This window comes from Erinaceus europaeus, chromosome 1 (assembly GCF_950295315.1).
Source record: "Erinaceus europaeus chromosome 1, mEriEur2.1, whole genome shotgun sequence".
In the NCBI taxonomy this organism is placed as follows: Eukaryota; Metazoa; Chordata; class Mammalia; order Eulipotyphla; family Erinaceidae; genus Erinaceus; species Erinaceus europaeus.
In genome coordinates this window covers 186,426,294-186,440,129 of record NC_080162.1, presented here as the reverse complement: position 1 = coordinate 186,440,129, position 13,836 = coordinate 186,426,294, and positions in this window count along the sequence as shown.

Genomic DNA, 13,836 nt, shown 5'->3' with positions numbered 1-13,836 from the left:
AAACCTACAGAATCCGGAGGTAAGGAGTCTGCATTTTAGCAAGACCTTGTAGTGATCCTGGTGAACTCAATAATATCTGAGAATCATTATATTAGGTGGCAAAATTTGCTCCAGTGTTAATTTAGTTAGGACTTAAGTAATTGTGATTTGGAGTCTAGTTGTGTCAATAAACATTAGTTTGGAAAATGTGCCATAAAATGTCCTACTCCTGTGCCACACCTTGTTTCTCCTTTTCTCACTGTTTTCATTAAAATGAGAGAGAGCTAAAGGGTTCCTGGCCCATCAAGCACTATTAGAAACCTTCAGTAATGTTTGAAATGGTGACACAATCACTAAATGACAAGATCTACGGTCAGAAAAAGTGAGTAGAATTTAGATCTAATAAAAGGGATTCTTACCTTACTGACTAAAGGTTCTTGAGACAGATCACTCCAAGGTGCTAAGAATAGATCTCTTGGTGGTACCCCAAATCTGGCATAAAGATAATTTTGAGTCAAAAGTCATGAAGGTCCTGGAGGTTGAGAAAAAGTTTTTGCTATTACCTTGGTTCTTTTGCTCTGCCCTTGAAAGAAAAAATGGTAGTGTTTATATGTGATTGCCTTTACTTTCTTTTATCATTGAAGATGTTTGATTCCAGAGTATGTAGTACTAGGCCTTTGTCAGCCTCTTCATTCTTACTATGAGAATAGAAGGTATGCTAGGTAAGCTGACAGTAATTTCCTGAGTGAGAAAATAAGGCCACCTAGAGAAGGGCAAAAATAACTTTCTTTTTTTCTTTCTTTCTTTCCCTTTCTCCTCTCCTCTCCTTTCCTCTTCTTTCTCTCTTTGCTTTTTTTATTTCTTATTTTTATTTTTTATTGTCACCAAGGTTATTGCTGGGGCTCAGTGCCTGCACTAGGAATCTACTTCTTCTAGCGTTTGCCCTTCTTCCGTAGCCAGTCAACAGCGTCAGATTGAGCCTGATGTAAAGTTTCGAGACCTCCTTTGAATCTGGAGAGGTGGCAGTCGTTGACTATGTGGGTCATAGTCTGTCTGTAGCCGCAGGGGCAGTTCGGGTCGTCTCTGGCTCCCCAGCGATGGAACATAGCGGCGCACCGGCCATGGCCTGTTTGATAGCGACTGAGGAGGGCCCAATCTACTACTACAGGTGTCTCTCTGTCTCTCTATCTCCCCCTTCTCTCTCAACTTCTTGTCGTTAAAATTCGGGGCTCCAGCAGGCTGGGCTAGCTTTGCAGCGGTAGACAGAGACTGAAGGATACACGGCTGGGCCGGGAGGCTGTATTTCTTTATTCACGAACAACGATTCATAAACTAACCCAAACCAGTCACCACACAGATCTGTCCTGCATCCTTCTCCTCCGGCTGCCACGCCAAGAACTCCAGAACTACGTAGCATAGAGGGCGGGGAGAAAGAGAGGCGTGAAACTAGCAAGGGCCAAACCAATTCTCCTGGCGGGGAGAGAGCAAGACCAAACCAATGTGAAGCATACAACAATTTCTGGCTGTCTCTACCCAATAAATAAAAAAAAAAAAAAAATAAGTCAGTAATGGGGCCAGAAAGAAGGATACAAAATTGCAAAACAGTAACCAACTGTGAGGCATGATGAAATTAGTGATAATATAGAGGTTTAAGGGGATGAAGAGGCAGTCATGGGCACCAAGTAACAGATGCTATCATGACTCTGTCCCGACTTCTCTGGGCAGACAACCTCACCAATGTGTCCTGGACCCTCGCATCTCCAGAGCTCTGGTCCACTAGGGAAAGAGAAACAGGCTGGTCATATGGATCAACCTGTCAATGCCCATGCTCAGTGGAGAAGCAGCTATAGAAGCCAGAACTACTATCTTCTGCTCCCCATAAACAACCTTGATCCAGACTCCCAGTGGGGGAGAAGTGATAGGATGAAGATAAGAGGACTCTGCACTCCAGCTCCATCAGCACCCAGAGAGAGAGAAGGAAAAGGAGAGGGACATATGGAGGTAGTTATGATGCCATGAGCGGCTTAGAGGGGAAGAGAGGATTGAATTAGAAAAAGAAATGGCAACTATGTATAAATGTGGACAGGTAATTGTAGAGAAGATGGTTGGCCCATGTCTACAACATTAGGGGAACTGTGGTGGATTGCAGTGGGGAGAGTGAAGATTCAGAACTCTGGTGGTGAGAATGGTGTGTAGTCAATCCCCTGTCTACATATAATTCTGTAATAAATAAATAAATAAATAAGTAAAGGCAGTCATGGGTACCAACAGAGAAGTCCAGGTTCTTGGTTCAAGTAAACATGGGAAAATGTCTTAAGTAACTGCAGACAGTTATTTCTCAAATCACTCTAGACCCACAGATTATTATTATTATTTTTAAAATTTTATTTATAAAATGGAAATATTGACAAGACTGTAGGATAAGAGGGATACATTTCCACAGAATTCTCACCCCCCCGAACTCCATATAGATTCTTCTTTTAATCATCTTATAATTAATAAGACAATTTAGAATATGTAAGTGGGTACTATAAAGCCTTACTTGTTCTCTTACCCATCCAATGGAAGGAAACACTTACTGTGAATGTTAAATGATGAATTAGCTGGATTTGGTAAGAAAGTTTGAAAACTTTCTGGGAGGAATCAGAGTGGCTCCAATGAAACAGGAGCTACTGGCAGATAAAAACAAAAAACCTGTGTGCACCAGTGTTGCTTACACGACTTTGTACTAAGCATGCTTTAACCTACTGAGTTCTGTGAAAAAGGAAACAGTCTGTTTATACATATGTTCTATTAATGTGTATGTGACTGGGTGACTATGTTCTTCCTCCTGCAGACTTCTAAGATTACACAATGCAAAGAATAGTGCTCTTGATATCAGATTTCCTGGTTGGTCATTCGTGAGTCATCATCAAAGACTTTTGCAGGTTTGTCTTCATAGACTATTCTCTAGGCAGGGAATGGGAATTCAGGCTCTGAAGGAATGACAAAGTGGCAAAATGTGTCACAATAGTCATATAAAATTAGGAAACAAAAAAAAAAAATGGAGGCAGTGCAGAGTGGTGGTGCAGCAGGTTAAGCGCACATGACGTGAAGTGCAAGGACAGGCTTAAGGATCCCGGTTTGAGCCCCTGTCTCCTCACCTGCAGGTCTGCAGGTGTCTGTCATTCTCTTCCCCTTTCTTTCTTCCCATCCTCTCTCCATTTCTCTCTGTTCTATCCAACAGCAGTAACAACAATAATGATAACAGCAACGATAAGCAACAAGGGAAACAAAAAGGGGGGAAATAGCAAAAAAAAAAAAAAAATTAAGAAAACCACTTGGAGTTTACTTTGAGTAACTTATTTGTAACTACAAAAGATATACTATTTATTTAAATAGCACTTTCTTAGATCTTTTTTCAGATCTTTTCTTGGAACCCCCACCTCTCCAGAGCCATGCCCCACTAGGGAAAGACAGAAACAGGCTGGGAGTATGGATAGACCCGCTAATGCCCACATCCAGTGAAGAAGCAATTACAGAAGCCAGAAGCCACCTTCTGCATCCCACAATGATCCTGGCTCCATACTCCCAGAGAGGTAAAGAATAAGAAAACTTCCAATGGAGGGGATGGGACACAGAACTCTGGTGGTGGGAATTGTGTGGAATTGTACCCCTCTTATTCAACAGACCTGTTGGTCATTATTCAATCAATCAATCAATCAATCAATCAATAAAGAGCATATTTTCCCCCAAAAGACTAAATTTCTATTCTGTCTCTTAGAAACAGATAAGAAGAAACACTTTCGTGATTTATCTTATCTGATAAAAAGGGAAGAAGTATTTCTCAATTCTATTTTTTCCCTTGCTCATGCTTTCTGTATCTTTCTCATCCCTCTAACTTTTTAGTTCTAAAGTGGTGAAAGCATAAGCAGCAATTAAGTCAGGAGAGAGAATGACAAGTAAGTAGACGAGCTCGGGAAATCAGTCTCTAATTCTAAGACCTGTGACTGATTTGGAGAAATTCTTAGAACTTATAGTGTCAGAGTCACCTTTGCTCCAAACTTTAGTATATATATTTTACACTTTTTAAAAAGTTTCTGTTCAGCAGTACATTCATTCACACACACACTTCCGTGAGGATTTGAGAATGAGGTGGCTATAGAGACTTTGCCAAAGGAATTTTCACTCCTTTTTTCCTTCACCTGGTGCCCTAGTTTCACCCACCTTTAATGACACACCTTTCTTTTGCAAAACAAATTCATTTTATCATGCAGACCTGCTCAAACATTTCTTTGTTGTCTCAGCACCTTCCCATAATCCATGGGTTCTCACCAACTGAAAATGCTTTACCAAGGTATCTCCTTAAGCGCTGTTTACTTCCCACAAAGAATTCTGGTGTCAGCTGTTAAAGTAATAAAAAAACATTATACCCTGTGTAACTTATTTTTAAATTTTGATATTTCAGCCCAGAGAAAGGTAATATTTCTCCTTTTCCAAAAGTTATTTTGGATATGCATATTCTATGCCAACTGTTTTATTGCCAGAACTGTGAACTCAACAGGAAATTAGACATAGTCCTTGTCCTTGCAGAGTACAGCTTCATTGAGTAGAAATGTTTGAAATAAATAATGACATGTATACTTTTTGTACAAAGAAAAATTTCCAAGTATCATCTTGAAGGACAGTGTAGTGACAGAAGGGAATAAGTTGGAAGGACAGGATTCTCTAGAAAGGTCTAATTTGCCCAGTACTAGAAAAAGTTGATTTACTGCAGTTAGGAAGGTAGCTCAGTAGGTAGAGTGCAGGACTAGTGCTTGCATGTGTGAAGCCCCAGGCTCATTTCATGTACCTATTCCAGAGTGAAATTCGGATGTCCCCTCACCCCTACAAAGAAAAAAAGTAATCTACTGGAGACTGATATCCTTGGTTTATGTTTTAAAAGATCCTTTTGGGTATAGGACAGAGAACACATAGTTTATCTATGTTTTATTAAAAAGAACACAACAACAACACAACCAAACAAATAAGAAACCCCTAAAGGTCTGTTGGTGTAGTCTGGGTTAAGTAGATTGTGGTGTTTCATCCGTACAGCAGGATATACAATGGTTGCATTTCTTCCACCTCCAGTCTCTTTGATGCCGTAAATAAAGGCTACTTTTAGCAACGGTAAGGACAGCCACAGTCTCTGAAGGGAGGCTGGGTTATCCTACTCTGCCACTTGAGGAAGACTGGTCTAGAAATGAGTGCAGTCTACAGTGTTCCCAGCATTCTAGGCGGCACTCATTTCAGAACCAGTCTTCCTTAAATAGCAGAGTAGGATGACTCAGTTTTCCTTCGGAGAGTAGGAGGTATTATTATTATTATTATTATTATTATTATTATTATTATTATTGTATATTTTTTAACCAGAGCATTGCTCAGCTCTGGCTTATGGTTTGGGAGATTGAACCTGGGACCTCAGAGCCTCAGACATCAGAATTTCTTTGCATAACTGTTATGCTATCTTTATGGCTGCAGGATAATTTAGTAGAGAAGAAAAATTAACATTAATATACTACCACTACCAGATATATAATCCATACTCAAATTCCATCAGTTATCCTAGGACTGTCCATTATAATCTTTCTACCCTCTGTTCAGTTTACTGCATTTGGTTGTGTTTTCATAGTCTTTAATCTGGAACAATGGTTTGGCCTTTCTTTGTCACTTAAGTCTGAGTCTGTATATGTATTTTTGGTTTATAAATATGATAAAATGTTATAAACTTTGAAAAAAAGAAAGAATGTTCCCAGCTGTGGCCAGGGACTATGAGCTCAGATTGACAGGGACTTGGAGGTTACAAAGGCTCCTGCATTAAATATGAATATATATATGGGCCCTGGTCAGATCGATGTGGTAAATGGCTAATTGTGGGAATTCTGGTTTCTGTAATTGTTTCTCTGCTGGATATTCTCTGCTGGGTGTTGGCAGATCAACCTATATCCCCAGTCCCTATTTATCTTTTCCTATTGGGTTAAGGCTCTGGAGAGGTGAGGTTATCTGCTCAGGGAGGTCAGGATGGAATCATGATAGCATATGCAGTTTAGTGGCTGAAAGGCGGCAAGGTATAAAGCAGGGCAAAATGATTAACAAATAGGAACCAAAAAGTAGGAACAGTGCAGATGAGAATAGGGATCTTACAGTGGAAGGAAGCTAGGAAGTCCATTTTAGGCATATTCCTAGGGGCCCACAACTATTTTAGTTTGTGCTTAAGTTTGATAGCTAATATGGAAGTGGATAAAAATATTGTCTGAGAAGATGCTATCAGAATAGTGAAAAGGGCTAGAAAGTTGGGTTAGGTTTGTGAGTAGCTTCCATTCTTGAAAAATTCTATGAATTTTTAACTATATACCTCCCTCCTTGTGGCCTAGGATGTATAACAATATTTATATTTGCCGCCAGAGCCTGGGTGATCTCTTGGTCTATTGGTCTGAGCTCACAGCTCATGGTCACAACTGGGGGTATCATAGGCTGCACTCATTTCTGGACCAGTCTTCCTCGAGTGGTAAGACAGGATACCCCAGCCTCCCTTCAGAGACTGGGACAGTCCCTATCATCACTGCTTTATGGTTAGGGAAAGGACCTGGAAAGACCTGCAAAAGGCTTATAATGATGTTCTTGATAGAAGATCACTTTGTTTGTTTATTTATTTATTTGATTCCAGGGTTGTTGCTCGGGATTGGTGCCACAAGCACTACAAATCCATTGCTCCTGGTGGCCATTATTCTTTATTCTTTTTTCTTTCTTCCCCCCCGCTATTTTTCTTTTTACCAGAGCACTGCTCAGCTCTGGCTTATGGTGGTGCAGGGTCTTGGACCTGGGACTTTGTAGCCTCAGGCATGAGAGTCTATTTGTATAACCATTATGGCATCTACCCTCTGCCACATTTTTTAGTTTTATTTTTTATTCAATAGGACAGAAAGAAATGAAAGTTTATAGGGGAGTCGGGCTGTAGCACAGCGGGTTAAGCGCAGGTGGCGCTAAGCTCAAGGACCGGCGTCAGGATCCCAGTTCGAGCCCCCGGCTCCCCACCTGCAGGCAGTTCCCTTCACAGGCGGTGAAGCAGGTCTGCAGGTGTCTGTCTTTCTCTCCCCCTCTCTGTCTTCCCCTCCTCTCTCCATTTCTCTCTGTCCTATCCAACAACAACGACATCAATAATAACTACAACAATAAAACAACAAGGGCAACAAAAGGGAATAAATAAATTAAAAAAAAAGAAATGAAAGTTTATAGTATTTCTGACAGCTACCATATGGTTTCACTCATATGTAGAAATAAGAGAATTGAAACAAGGGCCAGACAGTGGTATAAGGACTCAGGTTCCAGGCTGCATCTCCACCCTGCAGTGGGGACACTTCACAACTGGTAAAGACAGTCTGCAGGTCTCTCTCTCTCTCTCTCCTTCCTCCTCCCCTCTCATTTTTTCTTTGTCTTGTTGAATAAAACAGAAAAAAAAGAAAGAAAAAAATATTTAAAAAGAGAGAATTGAAACATGCATACTGTTGACTGTAAACCATTAATTCCCCAATAAAGAAATAAAAAGAAACAAGTGAAAATGGAATAAATAAAAATAACCAAACTGGGAGAACTATGGTAGTTGTCACTGGCTGAAGTGTGTGTGTGTGGGGGGGGGGGGGAGGGAGCACAGAACTTTGGTGGTGGGTGTGGTGTGGGACTATATTCCTATTATTTATAATCTTGTAAATCACTAATAACAGTTCTTTTTTAACTTAATATTATTATTTTATTTTTGGATAGAGACAGAGATAAATTGAGAGAGAAGGGGAGATAGAGAGGGAGAGAGTTAGAGAGACACCTGCAGTTCAACTTCACCACTCAAGAAGCTTTCCAACTGCAGATGGGGACTGGAGACCAGGTACTTGAACCCAGGCCCTTGCTCATCATAGTGTGTGCATTTAACCAGGTGTGCCACTGCCTGGCCTCCTAATAACAGTTCTTAAAGTGTATAGTATTTCTCTTTTCCCTGTATCATCTTTCACCAGTTTCTCAGACTCAGTGTGAAACTTTGCCACTCACTTGCTGACCTTTGAGAATACTTCTGACTATGTAGCCTTGCTTCATTTTTTGAATTAGAATTAGAAAAACATTGCCACTACCATTCCATTTGTAAGTTCCAATAAAAATAATTTAAGGAATGGGGAATCTCTGTGGAGAATGTTTGAACTGATGATAACTTTCATGAGTTACTCATTGTTTCTCAATTTTGCCCTGACAGTATTACATAATTGCCAACTTACACCTAATTCTTTTCATTGAAGGTTTTCACCACTGGGTGAAATGTTAAGTCTCTCAAGTATTAGGTATTTCATAACAGTAGTCCATCTGGCCAAATGTTAATGCACCATTATTTATAATTTTTCTGACTGGAGCAGTGTGGGTTTAAATTTTCTACAATCTCAGATTTTTCTGAACTCCTTTGCTGAAGTCAAAGGAATCCTTTAAATTTTTACCAGTAGTAGATGCTGCAAATATAATCATGCTTTTTTTTTTCTTTTGCATGCCTATAAAAGCTGAAGTTGACTTTCTTTTTTAAAAATTTTTTTAGAAAATATGTATTCCCTTTTGTTGCCCTTGTTGTTTTATTGTAGTTATTGTTGTTGATTTCATCATTGTTGGATAGGACAGAGAGAAATGGAGAGAGGAGGGGAAGACAGTGAGGGGAGAGAAAGACAGACACCTGCAGACCTGCTTCACTGCCTGTGAAGTGACTCCCCTGCAGGTGGGGAGCCTGGGGCTCGAACTGGGATCCTTACGCTGATCTTTGTGCTTTGCGCCACCTGCGCTTAACCCTCTGCGCTAGACTTACTTTCTTTAAAAAATTTTTTTTGTAGGGCAGGGGTAAATAGCATAATGGTTATGTAAACAGGCTCTCATGTCTGACACTCTGAAGTCCCAGGTATAATCCCCTGCACCTCCATGAGTCAGAGCTGAGCAGTGCTCTGGTAAAAAAAAAAAAAAAAAGACCAGGTTTTTTTTTTTTTTGAAATATTTATTTCCTTTTGTTGCCCTTGTTTTATTGTTGTTGTAGTTATTATTGGATAGGACAGAGAGAAATGGAGAGAAGAAGGGAAGACAGAGAGGGGGAGAGAAAGACAGATACCTATAGACCTGCTTCACCACCTGTGAAGCAACTCCCCTCAGGTGAGGAGCCGGGGGCTTGAACCAGGATCCTTAACCGGCCCTTGCTCTTTGCCTCATATGCACTTAACACCCAGGGACCAGGGGTTTGAAGCTGGGTCCTGGTACACTGTGATGTGTATACTTAACCAGGTGTGTCACCACTTGACCCTTAGGCATATATATATATATATTTTTTGGTCACTAATCTAAGCATTTTATTTTTTTTTCTTTATTGAGGGATTAATGGTTTATAGTTGACAGTAAAATACAGTAGTTTGTACATGAGTAACATTTCCCACTTTTCCACATAACAATTCAACCCCCATTAGGTCCTCCTCTGCCATCATGTTCCAGGACCTGCACCCTCCCACCCACCCCAGAGTCTTTTACTTTGGGGCAGTGCACCAACTTTAGGAGGATTTTCACATCCAAGTCTGCTTACCCAGCATCATATTTGAAGTGCTTCTGTGCCACTGTTGTGTAAAATAACTTGGATTTCCTGGATTTTTCAATAATCCATGTCCATAGCAACTTTAAATAGGTTATGCAGAAGAGATACACCTCACTAATTTTTTAAGAGGAAAGTGTGAATAAAAAGCTATTTTGAAGCCTTGCTGACTTTCATACTTTCAAATACGGTAGTCATAGAGACTCTTCTCCACTAAACTAAGGTGTTGGCAAGTAGAGATCCTTGGTATTTGACTCTGTCAAAAACAGTTTTTTACAACACGGTTTTTGCTACGTTACACTTATTTATATAAACTCTTAAATTATCTGAAGGCAATTTGTTTTCTCTCTTAAGATTTACTTTTATGAGAGAAAGACAACAAAGTACCACTGGGCTCTGGCCTATGGTGAAACTGGAGCATTTGGAGCCTCAGAAGTGCAGGTCCTGAACTCTGATGCTGAGCTAACTCCCTCAGCATTTCGGTCCTTTGCGATTTATTTGATTTATTTTGTGAGAGAGAGGACTTGGGTACCTGCATTTCTGGGAATCTAACCTGGTGCCCCAATCCTGTAGTCTATCTGTTCAATAGTTCATTCATTTCCCCTGCTGCAAAACAGCTTCCTTGTGTGTGTATGTTTCTACCAGAGCACTGCTCAGCTCTGGCCTACAGTGGTGCAGGGGATTAAATTTCGGACTTTAGAGCCTCAGGCATGAAAGTCTTTCTGCGGGAGTTGGGCGGTTGCGCAGAGGGTTAAGCACACATGGCACAAAGTGCAAGGACTGGCATAATGACCTAGGTTCGGTCCCCTGGCTCTCCACTTGCAGGGGAGTCACTTCACAGGCGGTGAAGCAGGTCTGCAGGTGTCTATCTTTCTCTATCCCCTCTTTCCTCCCCTCCTCTCTCCATTTCTCTCTGTCCTATCCAACAACGATGACATCATCAACAACAATAATAACTACAACAAGGGCAACAAAAGGGAATAAATAAATAAAGAAATATTTAAAAAAGAAAGTTTTTTTTTTGCGTAACTATTATACTATCTCCCCTGCCTTTTTTTAAAAAAAATATCATTAGTGATTGAAAATTGATTTACAAAATTATGAGATAACAGGGGTATAGTTTTGCACTGTTCCCACTACCAGAGCTCTGTGTCCCCACTCCCTCCATTAAAAACTAATAGTTCCCCCAAGGTCACAGATATGGGTTGACTATTATTTCTTTCTTAAACAAATTGTTTTTTGATCTTTATTTATTACTGGATAGAGACAGAGAGAAATTGAGAGGGAGACAGAGAGGGAAAGATACAGAGAAACTCCTGCAGTCCTGATCCATCGCTTGTGAAGCTTCCATCCTGCAGGTGGGGCTCAGGGGCTTGTGCACTGTCCTGTGTGTGCTTAACCTGGAGGCCATTTTTTTTATTGGATAGGACAGAGAGAAATTGAGAGGGGAGGGGGAGATAGAGAGGGAGCAAAAAAGACAGACACCTGCAGACCTGCTTCACCGCTTTTGAAGTGACCCCCCCTGCAGGTGGGGAGCTGGGGTCTTGAACCGGGATCCTTGTGTGGCTTCTTGTGCTGCATGCTATGTGCGCTTAATCCTGTGTGTGACCGCCTGGCCTCTTGACCATTATTTCTTTTTTATTTTTATTTATTTAAAAGAATTTATTTATAAAATAAAAAAAAACATCGACAAGACCATAGGATAAGAGGGGTACAATTGGGGAGTTGGGCGGTAGTGCAGTGGGTTAAGCGTGCAAGGACCGGCGTTGGGATCTGCGTTAGGATCCCGGTTGGAGTCCCGGCTCCCCACCTATAGGGTAGTCGCTTCACAGGCAGTGAAGAACGTCTGTAGGTGTCTGTCTTTCTCTCCCCCTCTGTCTTCCCCTCCTCTCTCCATTTCTCTCAGTTCTATCTACCGATGACGACATCAATAACAATAATAACTACAACAACAATAAAAAGGGCAACAAAAGGGAAAATTAATAAATATAAAAAAACTTTTTAAAAAAGAATCTACTGGGAGTTGGGCTGTAGTGCAGCGGGCTAAGCGCAGGTGGCGCAAAGCACAAAGACCGGCATAAGGATCCCGGTTGGAACCCCGGCTCCCTACCTGTGGTGGGGGGGTCACTTCACAAGCAGTGAAGCAGGTCTGCAGGTGTCTGTCTTTCTCTCCCCCACCTCTGTTTTCCCCTCCTCTCTGGATTTCTCTCTGTCCTATCCAACAACAATGACAGCAATGACAACAATAATAATAACAACAAAAATGATAAACAAGGACAACAAAAAGGAAAATTTAGCTTCCAGGAGCAGTGGATTTGTAGTGCAGGCACTGAACCCCAGCAATAGCCCTGGAGGCAAAAAAAATTAAAAAATGAAATAAAATAAAGTAATATATAAAATAAAATATTGGGCCAGAAGGCCACAAAACACTATTGCCTAGGTGTGAGGCACTGGGTTCATTCCCTGGGGCTGCATGAAGATGAAAATGTCAAAATAATTTAGATAAGACTCAGATTTCAAAATTGTTTGGTTTCCAATTATGATGGTTGTGAGAAAAAAAAGAACACCTCACCTTTAGTGAGTAGTGCAGCTCTACTAAGGTGTATAATGTTTAAACCATGATTTCTTATTAGAAATACAGAAATTTGCATGAAACAAAGCAGAAAAAAACTCTTTTCATAATTCGTTAGTTTAGCTAGAGGAGATTCTTAATGAACAACTTACCAGCATTACTTTGAGCTTTTGCCTTTATCTGGCGTTGACTATAGATAATATGCTTATATCTACAGAATGGCTTCATAGTCCAGAAATAAACGGGACTCTTTGCCTTGTTGGCCATGTAAATACAATGACCTTGCACTTGAAAAGCAAGGGAAAGTCACATTGAATTACCACAATGACCCCAGGGTGGAGAGACTGCCAGAGATGGCATTTTCTAAAATTGGATTAGGTAGCATAGCTGTGTGGATTGTACCAATGCTAAGATGAGAGGACCCATGGGTAAGTGGTAGGGATGCCAAAAAAACCCCTCTGCAGTGAGTATGACAAGTTCAGTTTGAATCAGATAAGCAACAAGTAATTTATTGTCTAATGCAAGTTTGCATGGAAATGCAGGCATAGATAGCATAATGGTTATGCAAGGAGACTTTCATGCCTGAGGCTCCAAGATCCCAGGTTCAGCCCCCTGCACCAACATAAGCCAGAGCAGAGCAGTGCTCTGGTAAAAATAAGTAAATAAATAAATAAAAAAGATTTATTTAAAAAAGTTTGCTTGGAAATACTTCAATATCCCATGTATAAGTGTAATATATATGCAAGAGACATACCTGCAAGGAATACAATTATATTACAATCTCTCTGTTTTCTTTTTTTAAAATTTTTAAATTTTTTTATTATCTTTATTTTTATTTATTGCATAGAGACAGCCAGAAATCAAGAGAGAAGAGGGTGATAGAGAGGGAGAGACACAGGGATACCTGCAACACTGCTTCACCACTTGCAAAGCATTCCCCCTTCAGGTGGAGACTGGGGGCTCGAACCTGGGGCCTTGTGTACTGTAACATGTTCACTCAACCAGGTGCGCCACCACCTGGCCCCAATTTCACTGTTTTCTAAATGAAATTCAAACTTAACTGACATAATCTTTTCTTACATATGAGATTTGGCAACCCTACGCTTAGAAGTATGTCTGAAAGATGGAATATTTTTTTTCTTTCTTTCAGGAAAACCAAAAATGCTAATATACTGAGCCTCTGGTTCTCAAACTTTAACTTGCTTCAGAAGCAGATGAAGAACTTATTAAATGAAACATGGGTGATTGAGTCAAGGTTTCTGACTCAGTAGTTCTGAGTGATACCCTGAAAATAAGCTTCTTTTTCTTCTTTTTTTAAAAGCATATTTTCATGTATTGTTGATACTGCTGATTCCAGAGATCACATTCAAGAACTACTGATCTGAGGTGATGCATTACAGTTGTATGTACAAGTCTTGGTGAAAATACACTGTATTAATATGTCCTATTTTTTCTCATTCTGCTTAGCACACTGAACTCATCACTTCTTCTTCTAGCGTTTGCCCTTCTTCCGTAGCCAGTCAACAGCATCAGGTTGAAAAGCTTGAAAGCTGTCAGGAGCTGCTTGTTGCTGGCTTTGAAAGTGACTGGGATCCATGTGGATTCAGTCGGCTAGGAAGGATCGTTAGTTTCCCCAATGAATGGGTACTCACGGGATGCACCACGGGAAGGTTGA